Source organism: Bombina bombina, chromosome 3 (assembly GCF_027579735.1).
Source record: "Bombina bombina isolate aBomBom1 chromosome 3, aBomBom1.pri, whole genome shotgun sequence".
Classification (NCBI taxonomy): Eukaryota; Metazoa; Chordata; class Amphibia; order Anura; family Bombinatoridae; genus Bombina; species Bombina bombina.
In genome coordinates this window covers 1,192,635,799-1,192,653,920 of record NC_069501.1, presented here as the reverse complement: position 1 = coordinate 1,192,653,920, position 18,122 = coordinate 1,192,635,799, and the positions used below count along the sequence as shown (strand labels likewise).

Here is an 18,122-nt window from a genome sequence, read left to right as displayed (position 1 = left end):
AATTAATTTTGCTTATTTTTGAAAATTATTTTAAAATACTTGCCAGCAATTTTTAAATAACTTTTTTATGGAATCTATTTTAAATTAATTAGCCCTTTTAGGATATGCACAGATCTCAACCTGTTTTATGGCACTTTAATAGTAATGCATTATTATGTATCCATCCAATAACAGAAAACACTGCAAAAATATTTACTCAGCTTAAAATAAATATATACAGATAGATTACTTTATTACTAAGAAAAATAATAAAAACTGTCATTAGATATAGTTTTAAAAAAAAAATCTAGGTTCTGTTTTCAACAAGGTATAATTTTGTTTAGCAATTGTTTTAAACATTTTTGGCTTTTTATTCTTAATAATTGCTGGTTCTTTGAGAAACCCTTTTATCTTCAGGGGACATTGCTTTGGCAGAAGACTTTGTTCTGCTGCAAAAAAAGGGGGCGAAGATTAGCTAAAAATTTTACGATTTCCATAAACAGCTCAATTATTAAATCCAGATTTGGTTTATCAACTGGTTTTCATCAAATGACTTTCTCTAAAACTTACTAACTGCACCAAAAAAAATTAGCATTTCAAATGAAAAACTTATTTTACATTTTATTCAATGATTCTGTTCCTTTATTCAAACTATGGACTAAATTACAAGTGGAGCACTAAATGATCGTGCGCCCTCCTGCAAACAGGCGATATTTAATCAGCCATTACAAGTGACTGGTTATTGCTGCCACAAGCTCACGGTAGCAATTAGGGCTTATAAAATTAACCAGAGTTAAATATGCCCTAAATGGCCCCATAATACAGTTGCGTATTTTATTAAAAAATAAAGATAGCAACATCTTTTATTTTTTTATAAAATTACTGCTCTAGGCAGTATTTTGGGGATAAAGTTGGTGGGAGTGGGGTGTTAGAAAAAAAACGGCACTGAAAAGTGCTTTTATATTGCGGTCTATGGGAACTGTGTGTACTCTGTAAATATATATGCATATGCTTATATAAATATATGTCTATGTGCTAATATGTGTATATACACTTGTTAACGCATAAATAAATATATGTAAATAAGCAAATACATATATATTTAAAATTGCTTCCACCGCTGCGCTACTTAACCCCTTCATGGTATCAGAACGAGGCTTCTATAGGAGCCTATGGAAGCTCGCTCTCGTGAGCGTAATGCTTCTCAGCAAGGCGAACGCGAGGTTATGTTCGCATTGCTCTGAACTTGTAATACCAGTGCACATTTGCATGCGCTGTTATTATCACTTACATGAATGCGATATTTATTATAATTTGGCCCTATTTATTTAATATTGACTGCTAAATAAAATAATGCATATTTAGCCTTTTATAAACAGCAGAAATAATTTTTCGGCACACCCTATTTTGCTTTATATTTGCAGTCAGAATAATTTGATCAATCATATTATAACTTTATGAAGAATATCTGGTGATTTAATCTGACTGCTAAACAACAGCGATGGTGCCCAGTCACATAGGTAAAGTTATAGAACAATACTCTAGTGCAGAGCTTTCCAAACTTATCATCTTGGTGACACACTTTTTAGACCTACATCATTTCGTGACACAGTAAATCAGTTGTACTAGCAAAAAGGAGGTTAAACTAACTTGTTTTAAGAGATACGGACACATACATAAATTATATAATAACTAAATGTATTTACAAGTAACAGTATGTATGTGCAAGAATTAAAAAAAGTTTATAATAACTACACCAATAACTACTTACTATTTTAATGGGATGTATGAGGTTGATGGGATGAACACAATTTCTGAATATTTGGTGGAATATTAGATAAAGACACATTTTATCAGCAAGCATTTTTAAGCTTCCACTTCCTATCCATATATCAAGAGCAGGAGCAGCAATGCACTACTGGGAGTTAGCTGCAAAAACCCCCCCCACTGACTTCTGACTTCAACTCAGCATTTAAGCTGCCGCCCTCAGAACTCGGTGAGTCTGATTGACTACTGCCCACACTGCAAACACACTGCTGTCCCACTCACTGACTACACATGCAGTCACGAGCCAATTAAGGAGACTACACATGCAGTCAGGAGCCAATGTGCCGCCAAAGTCGCCAATGAGAATAGTTTCAGTTCCCACTGAGCTGCGACAATAGGTTAAGATGATCTGTGACCCCCTAGGTATCAATCACTTGTCAACCATGTTATATGCGTAGCAGGCAGGCAGGCAGACAGTCAGAAACCCCCAAAAAATGTTTACAAATATTAAATTAAAAAAAATTTGTGCTGAAGCAGGGACACACCTACACACTGCTGCCGACACACTAGTGTGTCCCGACACACAGTTTGGAAAGCACTGCTCTAGTGAAATGAAAAAGACTGCTTGTCATTTTAATAAATCTGCCTCTCTGATCATTTCTGTCAAGCTCAGTGCGTTCTGCAGTTTTTGTTGTATAGCAGACAAAAGGAATGTTCACAGCGACTGTCTATGAGACAGAATCACTCATTGAGTAAAGCAATATCAGAGGTATGCAGGGGAAAAATAAGCTCTACATTCATATTATCTGTGTGCAGATATACAGTTCTATCTGCTTCTGTTTCTGTTTCTTTTCTGAACTGTTCAGATTTTGCAGGTATGTATTGACTAAGATTAGTGAAAGTTCCTGGGTACCCTCAGACATACATAGTGAACTCAGCCAGCACACTACCGATTTATCACATGTGCAAAATAGGGTGAATCTGGAATTTCCTGTTTTGTAAAAATATCCTCCCACAATGGAGACTAAAATGTGCTGGGCACATAGCCAAAACAGCTCAGTTGGGAGAGCGTTAGACTGAAGATCTAAAAGTTCCTGGTTTAATCCTGGGTTTTGGCACAAAAGGGGTGATTTTAGATGGGATGGTAGCATATTGCTAACAGTGGCGGCTGGTGAATTTTGAAGATGGTGAGTTTTGCGTTATGAGTGAAAAAGCCTCATAACGATGCTTTTTCCCTACCGCTGTTATTACGAGTCTTGCAGTTATATCTGTACCGCACACTTTTTTGGCCGTCACGCAACGTAACTACTGCAGCTTTCAAAAAGTCCTTTTCAATGGGACTTCCATAACGCCGGTATTACGAGTTTGCCTGTCCGGCCAAAAAGTGAGCGGTACAGCCTATAACTACAAGATCTGTACCGTAAACTGACAGTAGTTATGGCTTTTATGTTACAAAGCCGTAACATAAAACTCATAACTAAAGTGCAAAAAAGTACACTAACCCATAAAATACCTATTAACCCCTAAACTGAGGCCCTCCTGCATCGCAAACAATAAAATAAAATTATTAACCCCTAAACTGCCGCTCCCTACATCACCGCCACTATAATAAACATATTAACCCCTAAACCGCCGTACTCCCGCATCGCAAACACTAGTTAAATATTATTAACCCCTAACCTGCTGTCCCTAACATCGCTGCAACCTACATTAATGTTATTAACCCCTAATCTGCTGCCCCCAAAATCGCTGCCACTATACTAAAGTTATTAACACCTAAACCTAACCCTAAGTCTAACCCTAACCCTAACACCCACTAATTTTAATATAATTAAAATAAATCTAAATAAAAATTACAATTAAAGTGAAAGTAAATCCTAGCGTTTTACAAACGCTAGGATTTACTATTGAAACAAATAAAGGGCACTTTTATTCATGAAGTATAAGATACTTCATGTAGAAAGTTCCTTTATTTGATTCAATCGATCGCCGCTCTTAGCTCCTACAGCAGAGCACAGCTAAAAGATTTTTTGGCTAAGAGGTGATGTTTGCACCTCTTAGCCAATAGCAGTGTGGTAAATCCAGCTCCCATGGGTGCCAAGCCAGATTTACCGCACAGCTATTGGCTAAGAGGTGAAAACGTCACCTCTTAGTCAAAAAATTTTTTAGCCGTGGGCTGCTGTAGCAGCTAAAAACGGCGATCGATTGAATCAAATAAAGGAGCTTTCTACATGAAGTATCTTATACTTCATGAATGAAAGTGCCCTTTATTTGTTTCAATAGTAAATTCTAGCGTTTGTAAAATGCTAGGATTTACTTTCACTTTAATACCTAAATAATTCCTATTTAAAACTAAATACTTACCTATAAAATAAAACCTAAGCTATCTACAATATAACTAATAGTTACATTGTATCTATCTTAGGTTTTATTTTTATTTCACAGGTAAGTTTGTATTTATTTTAACTAAGTAGACTAGTTAGTAAACTAAAAAAACCTAAGCTCCCTATTGCCCTGAAAAGGGCATTTGGATGGGCTGGCCTTAAAAGGGCATTTAGCTCTTTTTCAGCCCAAACCCTTAGCTAAAAATAAAACACACCCAATAAACCCTTAAAAAAAACTAACACTAACCCCCGAAGATCCACTTACAGTTTTTGAAGACCGGACATCCATCCTCAAGAAGCCGGGAGAAGTCTTCATCCAAGCGGCAAGAAGTCCTCAACGAAATCGGGAGAAGTCTTCATCCAAGCGGCAAGAAGTCATCCTCCAGGTGGGCAGAAGTCTTCATCCAGATGGCATCTTCTATCTTCATCCTTCTGACGCGGAGCAACTCCATCTTCAAGACATCCGATGCGGAGCATTCTCTTTTTTCAACGGCTACTGAAGAATAAAGGTTCCTTTAAAGGGACACTGAACCCAAATGTTTTTCTTTCATAATTCAGATAGAGCATGACATTTTAAGCAACTTTCTAATTTTCTCCAATTATCAAATTTTCTTTATTCTCTTGGTATCTTTATTTGAAATGCAAGAATGTAAGTTTAGATGCCAGCCCATTTTTGATGAACAACCTGGGTTGTCCTTGCTGATTGGTGGATAAATTTATCCACCAATAAAAAAGCGCTGTCCAGAGTCTGAACCAAGAATAAAGCTTAGATGCCTTCTTTTTCAAATAAAGATAGCAAGAGAACGAAGAAAAATTGATAATAGGAGTAAATTAGAAACTTTCTTAAAATAGCATGCTCTATCTGAATCACGAAAGAAAAAATTTGGGTTCAGTGTCCCTTTAAGGGACGTCATCCAAGATGACATCCCTTGAATTCCGATTGGTTCTTAACTATTTAATAGCTATTGTACCTGGTTAAAATAAATACAAAATTACCTGTAAAATAAATATTAATCCTAAAATAGCTATAATATAATTATAATTTATGTTGTAGCTATATTAGGATTTATTTTACAGGTAAGTATTTAGCTTTAAATAGGAATAATTTATTTAATAAGAGTTAATTAATTTCGTTAGATGTAAATTATATTTAATTTAGGGGGGTTTTAGTGTTAGGGTTAGATTTAGCTTTAGGGGTTAATACATTTATTAGAATAGCGGCGAGATTCGGTCGGCAGATTAGGGGTTAATAATTGAAGTTAGGTGTCGGCGATGTTAGGGAGGGCAGGTTAGGGGTTAATAAATATAATATAGGGGTCGACGGTGTTAGGGGCAGCAGATTAGGGGTACATAGCTATAATGTAGCTGGCGGCTCTTTGCGGTCGGCAGATTAGGGGTTAATTATTGTAGGTAGGTGGCGGCGACGTTGTGGGGGGCAGGTTAGGGGTTAATAAATATAATATAGGGGTTGGCGATGTTAGGGCAGCAGATTAGGGGTACATAGGGATAATGTAGCTGGCGGCGGTGTGTGGACGGCAGATTAGGGGTTAATAAGTGTAGGTAGCTGGCGGCGACGTTGTGGGGGCAGATTAGGGGTTAATAAATATAATATAGGGGTCGGCGGTGTTAGGGGCAGCAGATTAGGGGTACATAAGTATAACGTAGGTGGCGGTTGGCAGATTAGGGGTTAAAAAAATGTAATAGAGTGGCGGCGATGTGGGGAGACCTCGGTTTAGGGGTACATAGGTAGTTTATGGGTGTTAGTGTACTTTAGAGTACAGTAGTTAAGAGCTTTATGAACCGGCGTTAGCCCAGAAAGCTCTTAACTACTGACTTTTTTCTGTGGCTGGAGTTTTGTCGTTAGAATTCTAACGCTCACTTCAGACACGATTCTAAATACCGGAGTTGGAAAAATCCCATTGAAAAGATAGGATACGCAATTTACATAAGGGGATCTGCGGTATGGAAAAGTCGCGGCTGAAAAGTGAGCGTTAGACCCTTTTTTGAGTGACTCCAAATACCGGAGGTAGCCTAAAACCAGCGTTAGGAGCCTCTAACGCTGGTTTTCACGGCTACCGCCAAACTCCAAATCTAGGCCTAAGAAAGGAAAATAACTTCTCTCCTAGAGTTGTCTTTTCATGATAGGAACTGAAGCACTAGAATTGATATTCTGTGGATGCCTCCTCTTTCCAAGTTGGACAATGTCTTAATTAAATAAGCATTAGTTTCAGCCCTGTTGGATGGAAACACATATCATATTTTACTGCCGCACATGTCTACAAAAGGCTTTACCCATTCACATTTCAAAATCATTTTGCAAAACAATAATCACTGTACCTTGCACGAAACATACTACCGATTTATAACATGTGCAAAATAGGGTTAATCTGGAATTTCCTAACTTGTAAAAATATCCTCTCTCGATGGAGAATAAAACGTGCTGGGCACGTAGCCGCAATAGCTCAGTTGGTGGCTTGGTTTAGCAGATATAATACTCTTTTCAAAGTAGCTTAATTTTTTTCCCTCAGAGCAAGACTTTAAAAAATAAAGTGTAATCGCCTACTACGTTCCGCAAATGGCAATACTCCATTACTGCTAATAGTTTACTCCTTGCAATTTCTAAGAAAGGAAAATAACTCCTCTCCTAGAGTTGTCTTTCATTATAGGAACCAAAGCACTAGAATTGATCTTCCCCTTCCAAATAAAGTTCTATGGTCTGTGGATGCCTTCTCTTTCCAAGTTGGACAATGTCTTAATTAAATAAGCATTGGTTTCAGCCCTGTTGGATGGAAACACATATCATACTTTACTGCCGCACATGTCTACGAAAGGCTTTACCCATTTACATTCCAAAATCATTTTACAATACAATAATCACTGTACCTTGCACAAAACATACTACCAATTTATCACATGTGCAAAATAGGGAATTTCCTGTTTTGTAAAAATATCCTCTCTCAATGGAGACTAAAAAGCCCAGGGCACGTAGCCAAAATACCTCAGTTGGGAGAGTGTGAAGATTTAAAGGTCCCTGGTTCGATCCTTGATTTTGGCACAAAAGGGGTGATTTTAGATGGGATAGTAGATTTTGCTAACAGCTGTGGATGTGAATGCAGTTAAAATATAAGAAAGGGAAAACGCAGAGCACCTTTAATTTCCGGCCAACACAAAGTATTACCTTGGGATGCGTATTTTCCCTTCCGGCTAAGCATTCCTCATTTTTTAAGAAATTACATCGGCATACGTTCTCTATTGAGATGGATGAAATAGCTCAGTTGGTAGAGCATTAGACTGAAGATTTCCAGGTTCGATCCTGGGCTTTGGCAGTGGCTGCTGTTTTGATAGGAAAAAGACTGCATTCACTCTAGAAGCATTTTTTGCCAAAGTGAGAAATCAGCAGTAAGACTTTAGCAAATAAAATGCATTAGCAAATAAAACAAAAAAACAACGACGCAGCCGAATGCGAACCAAAAAGCAGCAGTCACTGATTCTACAAAGCCGAAATAGCTCAGTTGGGAGAGCGTTAGACTGAAGTACCTGTTTTGATCCAGGGTTTTGGCAGTGGCTTCGTTTTTTTTTTGTTTTGTTTTTTAATTTATTCTTTTTATTATTTTATCAGCCTTTGATACAATGAAATAACAGTGCTGCTACAATACAATTATTTTCAAGATATTTCTAGTTATCACATTGTAAAGAAGTGGATCATAGCAAGCTGCAAAGTCTGTTCAATCTGAATGTCCAAAGTGATCCAACCATATAACAGTGAAGTTGTAGCATTCATAAGAACAAATTCAATTGATTAGGGACAAACAGCATCAACAAAATAACTGGTAAATTTATCAAAATAACCAAAACAATACCGATTCTCATAATACAAGAAAATAATAAGTGCATACATCTTCAACTCCTCCTGTACCCTTCAGACTTATCAATATGTCCATGTAGGCTAAATAAAGTGCCGGTATAAGGGTTAGCCATAGATATGGCGGGCGGAGGCAAGATTACCTTGTGTGCTTCCCTGAATAGGCTCAATAGCAATCACAAACTCCCTCACGTCACCCCAGAGTCCTGTGCAGAGCTCCTTATGTCAATTTGTGGGTCATGTTGGATATCCTCCCAAATAAATTTTAGATCATGAAAAAACTCCAGTTTATTAGTTTTAGAATATCCATATTCTTCTAATCTCAATGTGTCAGTCATGTGAGTGAGCCAGCTATTCATCGTCGGGCAGGTCTGTGATTTTCAAAGTCTAGCAATTATGGATATAACGGAATTCAATGTCAATTGGGGATAGTCGCAGTCGTAATCTACATTTACATGTAGGCAACATGTTAAGTAATGCTGTCATTGGGTCAAGTTGGTAGTGTTCCTTCTGTCCCATTATGATTTTTATAATAATTTGAATACTCTCAGTTTAAAACAGATGTGCATCAGCGTGCCCCTCTTCTCGCATCCTCTCCAACAAAGGTCTGATGAGGCAGGAAAAATGCTTTTTAGTCTAGCTGGTGTCAGGTACCATCTGGTCAATAGTTTGTAATTTGTCTCTAAGATTCTAGTGGAGGAAGAGGACTTCCTTGTATTATTAAAGATGTGCTTCCATTCTGCGTTAGTGAATGTCTTATTCAAATCCCTATGCCAACATTCAGTGTAGTCTGGGTGTTTCGGGTTCTGAGCATTAACTAAAAGTTTCCTCGCCCAAGATAATGTATGTTGAGCCAGAAGTTTCATCAAGCATACTTGTTCGAATGGGGTTAGGTTTCTTGTAAGTGTCTGTTTAAATGGATGGGTGTGTAGAAAATGGTGTATCTGGTTATATTTTAACCATTTAGCAAAAAACCCTCCCAATATCTCTGTTAATTCTGATCTGTTTCTAAGTTTACCGTCTCTGGTCAATGTGTATAACGGAGCCGTGTAGCCCATCTCCCATTTAGTCTGGTTATTTAGATCAAACGTCACACCCCCCAAGAGTTCGACATTCGGGGAGATGGGGGACATGGGGGACCTCAATTTTGAAATTCCAGGGTATCTTTTTATATGAGAGTCCCATAACTCAAATATATGGTGTAATAAAGGATAATCTTTCAGCCATGGTGGTCGATTCTGGTTTGCTATCCAGCATAAGGCACCAGGGGATGGGGAATGTAGAATGTGTGAGTCCATTGTAATCCAAGCCTTAGAATCCCTATTTCTGTGCCATTCTATGACTCTTTGTAGGCATGTGGCTTGGCAGTATGCCTCTAAATTACGTAGTCCCAAGCCCCCCTCTCTAACTGGTCTATACATGGTTAACTTTTAAATTCTGGGCTTTATGTTACCCCAGACAAAAGCATTTAGGGTGCGCTGTGCCTGTGTGAGGAAACTATGTAAGTAATTGGGACAGCCTGAATTGCATATAATAGTCTAAGGAAGATGTTCATTTTCAAAATTTGAAGCCTACCCCACCATGAAAAGGGGCGATCTTTCTAGGCCTTTAAATCAGCCGTTACTGCATTAAGTAGGTTATTGAAATTAAGGTCTTGGAGAGGTTTTGCGGTCGAGGTAAGGTACATCCCTAAGTATTTTATCGCTTTTGGTTGATGTTTGAGAGTGCAGGATTGCAGAAGCAACTGAAATTCTGGACTTGGAAGGGAAATGTTTAAGATTTTGAATTTTTATTAGTTGATCCTGAAATTAGAGAAGTCTCCAAATTGTTTGAGTTCTTTTAAGACTTCCTGAACTGAGGTTTAAGAGGAGGAAAGAGTAAAGAGGACATCGTCTGCATATAGCGAAAGTTTATACTCTAGTGGGCCTATTTTTATTCCAGATACTAGTGGGTTTGATCTTATTCTATGAGCCAGGACCTCCATGCTAATAATAAATAATATAGGGGAGAGCGGATAGCCCTACCTAGTTCCGATATGAATCATAAAGGGATCTGAGATCATATTATTGACTCTAATTTTTGCCATGGGTGTTTTGTAAAGACTTTGAATTCTGCGAAGCATTCCCTCTCCCAGCCCCACCTCCCTTAGAGTAGCGAATAAGAATTCCCAATTTAGGCGATCAAACGCTTTCTCAGCAGCTGTTGAAATCACCACCATGTCTGAATTTGTATGTTTAGCGTGATCTATTAATTGGAAGGTCCTAATGGTATTGTCTCTGGCCTCACGACCAGGTACAAAGCCTGCTTGGTCTGCGTGAATGATTTGAGGTAGAATTGTATTTAGCCTATTGGCTAGTATTTTAATGTCAATTTTTAAGTCTGTATTTAATAGTGAGATGGGCCTATAATTACTAGTGAGCTTAGGAGATTTACCCGGTTTGGGAATAACTGAAATTTGGGCCTCAAGGTATTCTGATGGGAGTTGACCTTTTTCGTCAATATGTAAATATAACTCCAAAAGGTGTGGTGCTAGTATATCTCTATATGTTTTATAATACTTGTTCGGAAACCCATCTGGGCCTGGGTTTTTATTAAAGGGAAGGTCATTAATAGATTTTAAAATTTCCTCTAGTTTGATTGGTTCATCAAATGTTTCTTTATTGTTCGTCTGGATTTTGGACAAGTCTGCGCTTTGAAGATAATGAGTTAGCAAATCTGTTTGGGTTGTAGTATTGCAACTGGGAATATTATAGAGCTTCGCATAGTATTCCCTAAAGGATCTAGCTATCAAGTTTGAGTCTGACACCTCTCTACCATTTTCATCTGTTAAGCCTAAAATATAGTTATGTAAAGGTTTACGTTTTAGTGCCCTGGCAAGTAGTGTTCCTGCTTTGTTGCCCCCATGGAAATAAATCTTTTTGATATATAGAGCTTTCCCACATGCTTCTTTGTGCAAATAAGTTTGAAGATGTGTTCTTGATGTGGTTAACGCATTCAATAAGTCCTGCCTCTGGGGGGTACATTTGTTTGCATTTTCATTGTTTTATAAGTTTTGTAACAAAGTTTTATATTTTGCTATTGACAAGCATTTGTTGGTAGCTTTCTGTTTCAAAAATATTCCTCTAAGGACTGCCTTGTGTGCCAGCCAAGTCATTGGGGCACAAGTCGAGGTATTAGCATTTAACTGGAAATATTCTAATAAAGATTTCTGAGTTTGTGATACAACCATGGGGTCATGTAGCATTGCTTCGTCTAGTCTCCAGGGAAATGGATGAATTGAAATTGACGGCCAGGTCAATGTCATCGATACCGATGAATGATCAGACCATGCTATTGTTGAAATGTTGGCGTTGGATATGAGTGGCAGCTTACTGTGGTTTATAAACCAGTAATCTATGCGTAAGTAGGATTTATCTGGGTTAGAGTAAAATGAATAGTTATGTGTAGTGGGGTGAAGTGTGTGCCATGTGTCCATAAGAGTGAGGCTTCTCAGCATATTGATAACTAAGCTGCTAGTTTTAAGTGTTGTCACATTACGACCATGGGAACATTCTAAGGTTGGGAATAACGCAACGTTAAGGTCTCCACCCAATATGAGTGCTCCTTTCTGAATCTCCAGGAGTTTGTTACTGAATGTATTTAGGAAATGGGCTTGACCTACATTAGGGGTATAAACATTAGCCAGGGTGACCTGTCTATTGAACAATAAACCTACTAGGATGTATCATCCCTCCCTATCTACACACATTTCCAATTACTGGAAATGTGTGTTTTTGTGGAATAAAATTCCTACCCCATTCTTTTTTTTTGTGTTAGAGTGGAGATATGACGTGGGAAAATCCCTTGAATGAAATGATGGTTCTTTGTTAGTTACAAAGTCAATTTCTTGGACAAATATAATATTTGCTTTTTCTTTTTTAAACCAATTAAGTGCAATAGACCGCTTAGTTGGGGAGTTTAAGCCCTTACAATTTTGTGAAATTAATCTAATTTCTTTAGGTTGCGAACCTATGTGTGTGTCGTTTGGCATGATTATTTACCTTTCGGAGTTGTACATCCGGGGAGATTCTGTAGATGTCTGTCATGGTCCCCAAAAATGTAGGATGAGTTAGCTTTATGTGGTGATTTGTCTCACCTTTGCCCATAGCAAGAAATTGAATTAAAGGTACGTGCGAAGAGAGATATAGAACACACCCACCGTTTCCTAAGTCTTGGAGAAAATATAAATAGACATTATTAATTTGGCATCTACAACAAAACCAATTTACCAACAATAAAACAATATACAACTTAAAACAAAAATTCCCTGTGACAGACTCCCAGTAGGAGATGGGATTCATTGGGGAATTAAATCAACCTTTGAAGGTTGAGAGGCACCTAAGGATGAAAAAAAGAGGTTAGTGGAGGAAGAGGAGCACGGTTTTTTTTTGTTTGTTTTTTGTTTCCTCTGTTACCAGAGGATAAAAGTTTTCCTGGAAACAAATTATAACAAATCATTATGCATTTACTTGAGTGAAACAGCAAAGGGGGAAACCAAGTAACCCAGGCCCAGTGGAAGGAACTACAATGATATGTCGTTATTTAAGGTTCCAATGTGTCCCGGATCTGCTACCAAAGGAACTTCCAATTGTGGCCCGATAGATATCTTCTGTTGGGGTCTAAGTCTGCAGGGAGGGCTTAGGAATATTCAGTGCTTGACAAAAATGTTATAGGTCATCTATGGAGGGATATGTTGCTACTTTATTATTTTTCTTGACTTTCACGCTGAAGGGAAATCCCCATCTGTAATTCAGTCCTTGTTCCCATAGGTGTTGCGTGAGGAATCTCACTTCCTTGCGATTTTGAAGGGTGATAGGGCTGATATCTGCAAAAAATAGGAGCTTAACGTCATCCATTTTGAATGATTGTTGCTTTCTTGTGGCATTCATTATTAATTCTTTATCTGTATATCTATGAAATCTCATGATAACATCTCTTGGAGGCTCATTGTCACGTGGCATGGGTCTCAATGCTCTGTGTGCCCTGTCCATTGCCATTTCTGGCAAGTGGTGGTCATTCAGTAGTTGTCTAAATATATTTTGTAGATATGAGGGGAGGTTGACGTTAGTAATCTTTTCAGGGATACCTCTGATGTGCATGTTTTGTCTTCTACCTCTGTTGTCAAGATCTTCAAGCTTCGAGTGTAAAAACTCTATCTGAGATTCTTGCGTGTCTATCTTTCTAGTGAGTAAGTCCATGTTGGATGAATTCTCTTCTTCTTGTTCCTCTAGATAGGCTACCCTACCCCCAGGTCAGCAACATCTGTTTTAATCTCTGAGATACCATCTTTCAGCATCTTACTGACTTGTTGAAAAAAGGATGAGAGGTCTTCTTTAGTTGGTAAGTCCTTGAGATCAGCTCTTGTAATAGGGGTCTCCCCATCAAGAGGCAAGACTTTCTGATGACCCTCTTGTGATAGCTGTGAAGAATCATCTTCTTCTAAGGAGGGTGATTGCATTGTCTTAAAGAAAGTGTTCATCTTTGAACTGGAAGTGTTAGCTATTTTTGTTCCCTTATCTGTTTTAAGAGCCCTCCTGGCTGCCATAGTGTGTAAGATATGAGAGAGACCCTTGTTAGTCCTGCACTAGGTATATTATTGAACAAGGAAGTACTGTATCTATGTGGTTAGTCTATGCTGTGGTCACTATATCTTTAACTGTGACGGACGGTTCTCTCCTGTTCAGCAGCTTTCGGCCTTCTAATTGTCACACTATAGTAATGTATTCTTATACTTCAGCTACTAGGCCTTGCATAGGGGTTGGTGCTTTTACCGTGTGTATGTATTATAAAAGACCATCTGCCTGTAGGGGTTTCTGATGCAGTGTAGCAGGGTCACTATATCAGTGCACTTTAAATTGTGATATGGATCTTATTTAACCCTCTATAGGCTTTCTCTGAATCTATCTGATTGTTACTGCGCTCCTGCCACTACCTTAGTGAGCTGTAAAGGCCTGCTCTACTCTGTAGCTCTACACAGCCACCAAAGGTAAATACGGGGTTTGCTGGTCACTCAACAGGGGCGCGTTTTTTGAAAATGCTCTGGTTCGTTTCTTTTGTATTTTTAAGTCCTCAACTTCCCAGGTCTACCTGCTACTAGTCTTTAGGGTCTGATCTGCAGCTCTGATGTTAATTCTGGGCCACCGCTGATCTGTTAGAAGATGTTGCGTGTTTTGGAAGGTATAGGACTTCCAAGCAGTACAGCAAGGGCGTGCTTAGGTGAAAGGCTTCAACTCGCCTAAAACTTAATTTCACTCACAAGATTTTGTTCAGATCGTGTTCCCAGGTTCCTCTTACATCCTCTGTGTTATTTATGTGGTTCAGACTACATCAGAACCCGTAATAGTCTCCCCAGGTGCCAGATTGTACACGGAGCATTAGCAATACACGTCCATCTCAAGTCATGGCCGGCTCTGCCCCCCCCCCCTGGCTTCGCTTTTAGTAGATATAATACTTCTTTCAAAGTAGCTTCATTTTTTCCCCTCAGAGCAAGACTTTAGAAAACAAAGTGTAATCACCTTATACGTTCAGCAAATGGCAATATTCCATTACTGCTAGTAGTTTACTCCTTGGAATTTCTAAGAAAGGAAAATAACTCTTTTCATGATAGGAATCGAAGCACTAGAATTGATATTCCTCAATGTGCAAACTAGAATGAATCCGGAATTTCCTGTTTTGTAAAAATATCCTCTCTCAATGGCAACTAAAACATGCTGGGCACATAGCCGAAATAGCTCAGTTGGGAGAGCGTTAGACTGAAGGTCTAAAGGTACCTGTTTTGATCCTGGGTTTCGGCACAAATAGGGTGATTTTAGATGGTATGGTAGCGTATTGCAAACAGCTGTGGATTTGAACGCAGTTAAAATATAGGAAAGGGAAATCGCAGAGTGCTTTTTATTTCCGGCCAACACAAAGTATTACCTTGGTTGCATATGTTCCCTTCCGGCTAAGCATTCCTCGTTTTTTAAGAAATTACATCAGCACACGCGCTCAAATAAGATGGCCGAAATAGATCAGTTGGGAGCTAGTAGTTTACTCCTTGCAATTTCTAAGAAAGGAAAATAACTCCTGTCCTAGAGTTGTCTTTTCATGAAAGCAACCGAAGCACTAAAATTGATATTCCTCTTCCAAATAAAGTGCTATGGTCTGTGGATGCCTTCTAAGACAATGTCTTAATTAAATATGCATTGGTTTCAGTCCTGTCAGATGGAAACATGTATCATGTACTTTAGTGCCGCACATGGCTACGAAAGGCTTTACCCATTCACAATTCAAAATCATTTTACAATACTTAGACTTAGACTTCCCCAAAAGACCAGAGCTTTTTTATCATTTTTGCCATCACTACATTTAAACAGAAATAAAGCCTTGTTTTTTTTATTTACCTATCAAAACTATATCTTTTTTTTAGTAGACAACCCAAAGTATTGATCTAGGCCCATTTAGTATATTTCATGCCACCATTTCACCGCCAAATGCGATCAAATAAAAATAAGTTAACATTTTCACAAACTTTAGGTTTCTCACTGAAATTATTTACAAACGGCTTGTGCAATCATGGCACAAATGAATGTAAAAGCTTCTCTGGGATCCTCTTTGTGCAGAAATAGCAGACAAATATAGCTTTTCCATTGCTTTTTGGTAATTTAGAAGGCTGCTAATTGCAGCTGCTCAGCACACATTTATTATTCCCAGCAGTGAAGGGGTTAATTAGGTAGCTTGTATTGTTAATTTTAGCTTTAGTGTAGAGGTTAGCCTCCTACCTAAAACTTCCCACACCCTGATCCCTCCCTGATCCCTCTCAAACAGCTCTCTTCCATCCCTCACCCCCCCACTAGTCATCCCATCTTAAGTACTGGCAGACAGTCTCCATTGAGAGAGGATATTTTTACAAAACAGGAAATTCCGGATTCACCTTATTTTGCCCATTGAGGAATATTCCATTACTGCTAGTAGTTTACTACTTGCAATTTCTAAGAAATGAAAATAACTCCTCTCCTAGAGTTGTCTTTTCATGATAGGAAGCACTAGAATTGATATTCCTCTTCCAAATAAAGTGCTATGGTCTGTGGATACCTTCTCTTTCCAAGTTGGACAATGTGTTAATTAAATATGCATTGGTTTCAGCCCTGACAGATGGAAACACGTATCATGTACTTTAGTGCTGCACATGTCTACAAAAGGCTTTACCCATTCACATTTCAAAATCATTTTACAATACAATAATCACTTTCACGAAACCTAATACAAGTTATAGTGTAAACTGATCTTGTAAACCAGGGTTGCCCATACTTTACTGAGATTAGGGGTCTATATTTTTGTTGGTGTGATGTACTTAACCCCTTAAGGACCAGGCATTTCAGACTTAGTCTTAGCCAAAAGACCAGAGCTTTTTTTTATAATTTTTGCCATTACTATATTTAAACAAAAATAAAGCCTTGTTTTGTTTTTTATTTACTTATGAAAACTATATTATTTTTTTTAGTAGACAACCAAAATATTGATCTAGGCCCATTTTGGTACATTTCATGCCACCATTTCACCGCCAAATGCGATCAAATAAAAAAAATGTTAACTTTTTCACAAACTTTAGGTTTCTCACTGAAATTATTTACAAACAGCTTGTGCAATCATGGCACAAATAAATGTAAAAGCTTCTCTGGGATCCTCTTTGTGCAGAAATAGCAGACAAATGTTTTTTTCATTGTTTTTTGGTAATTTAGAAAGCCACTAATAGCAGCTGCGCAGCACACATTTATTATTCCCAGCAGTGAAGGGGTTAATTAGGTAGCTTGTAATGTTAATTTTAGCTTTAGTGTAGAGGTTAGCCTCCTACCTGATACTTCCCACACCCTGATCCCTCTCAAACAGCTCTCTTCCCCCCCCCCACCCCCACTGGTCATCCCATCTTTAGTACTGGCAGACAGTATCCATTGAGAGAGGATATTTTTACAAAACAGGAAATTCTGGATTCATCTTATTTTGCACATGTGATAAATCAGTAGTATGTTTCATGCAAGGTACAGTGATTATTGTATTGTAAAATTATTTTAAAATGTGAATGGGTAAAGCCTTTCGTAGACATGTGTGGCAGTAAAGTACATGATATGTGTTTATATCCGACAGGGCTGAAACCAATGTTTATTTAATTAAGACATTGTCCAACTTGGAAAGAGAAGGCATCCAAAGACCATTGCACTCTATTTGGAAGAGGAATATCAATTCTAGTGCTTCGGTTCCTATCATGAAAAGACAACTCTAGGAGAGGAGTTATTTTCCTTTCTTAGAAATTGCAAGCAGTAAACTACTAGCAGTAATGGAATATTGCCATTTGCGGAACGAATTAGGCGATTACACTTTATTTTCTAAAGTGTTACTCTGAGGGGAAAAAATTAAGCTACTTTGAAAGGAGTATTATAGCTACTAAAAACCAACCAACTGCCGAAACCGGGGAACAAACAAAGGACCTTTAGATCTTCAGTCTAACGCTCTCCCAACTGAGACTAAAACACACTGGGAATGTAGCCAAAATAGCTCAGTTGGGACAGCGTTGGAGTGAAGATATGAAGGTTCCTGGTTCGATCCCAGGTTTCAGTACAAAAAGTGTCGTTTTAGATAGGATGGTAGCGGATTGCAAACAGATGTGGATTTGAACGCTGTTAAAATATAGGAAAGGGAAATCGCAGAGTGCTTTTTATTTCCGGCAAACACAAAGTATTACTTTGGTTGAGTTTGTTCCCTTCCGGCTAAGCATTCCTCATTTTTTTCAGAAATGACTGAAGATCTAAAGGTCCCTTGTTTGTTCCCGGATTTCGGCAGTTGGTTTGTTTTTAGTAGCTATAATACCCATTTCAAAGTAGCTTAATTTTTTTCCCCTCACAGCAAGACTTTAGAAAATAAAGTGTAATCGCCTAATACGTTCTGCAAATGGCAATATTCCATTGTTGATAGTCTAAATGCTAATGAACTGGGGATAAAATTTACTCATGAGATTTCTACTGACAAAATTGATTATTTGGATTTGAGGTTAACTGGACTAAGAACCTGCGAGATCATAACTGAAGTATATAGAAAACCCATATCTGGGAATTCTT

At 38.1% G+C, this 18,122-nt stretch overlaps 1 non-coding gene across 1 annotated transcript; it reads left to right on the top strand.

Moving 5' to 3' along the window:
* The first annotated feature begins 2,791 nt into the window (after nt 1-2,791).
* TRNAF-GAA (transfer RNA phenylalanine (anticodon GAA)) lies at nt 2,792-2,864 on the top strand. Its single transcript has one exon. It is a non-coding gene; the product is annotated as a tRNA-Phe (tRNA).
* The last annotated feature ends 15,258 nt before the right edge of the window (nt 2,865-18,122 follow it).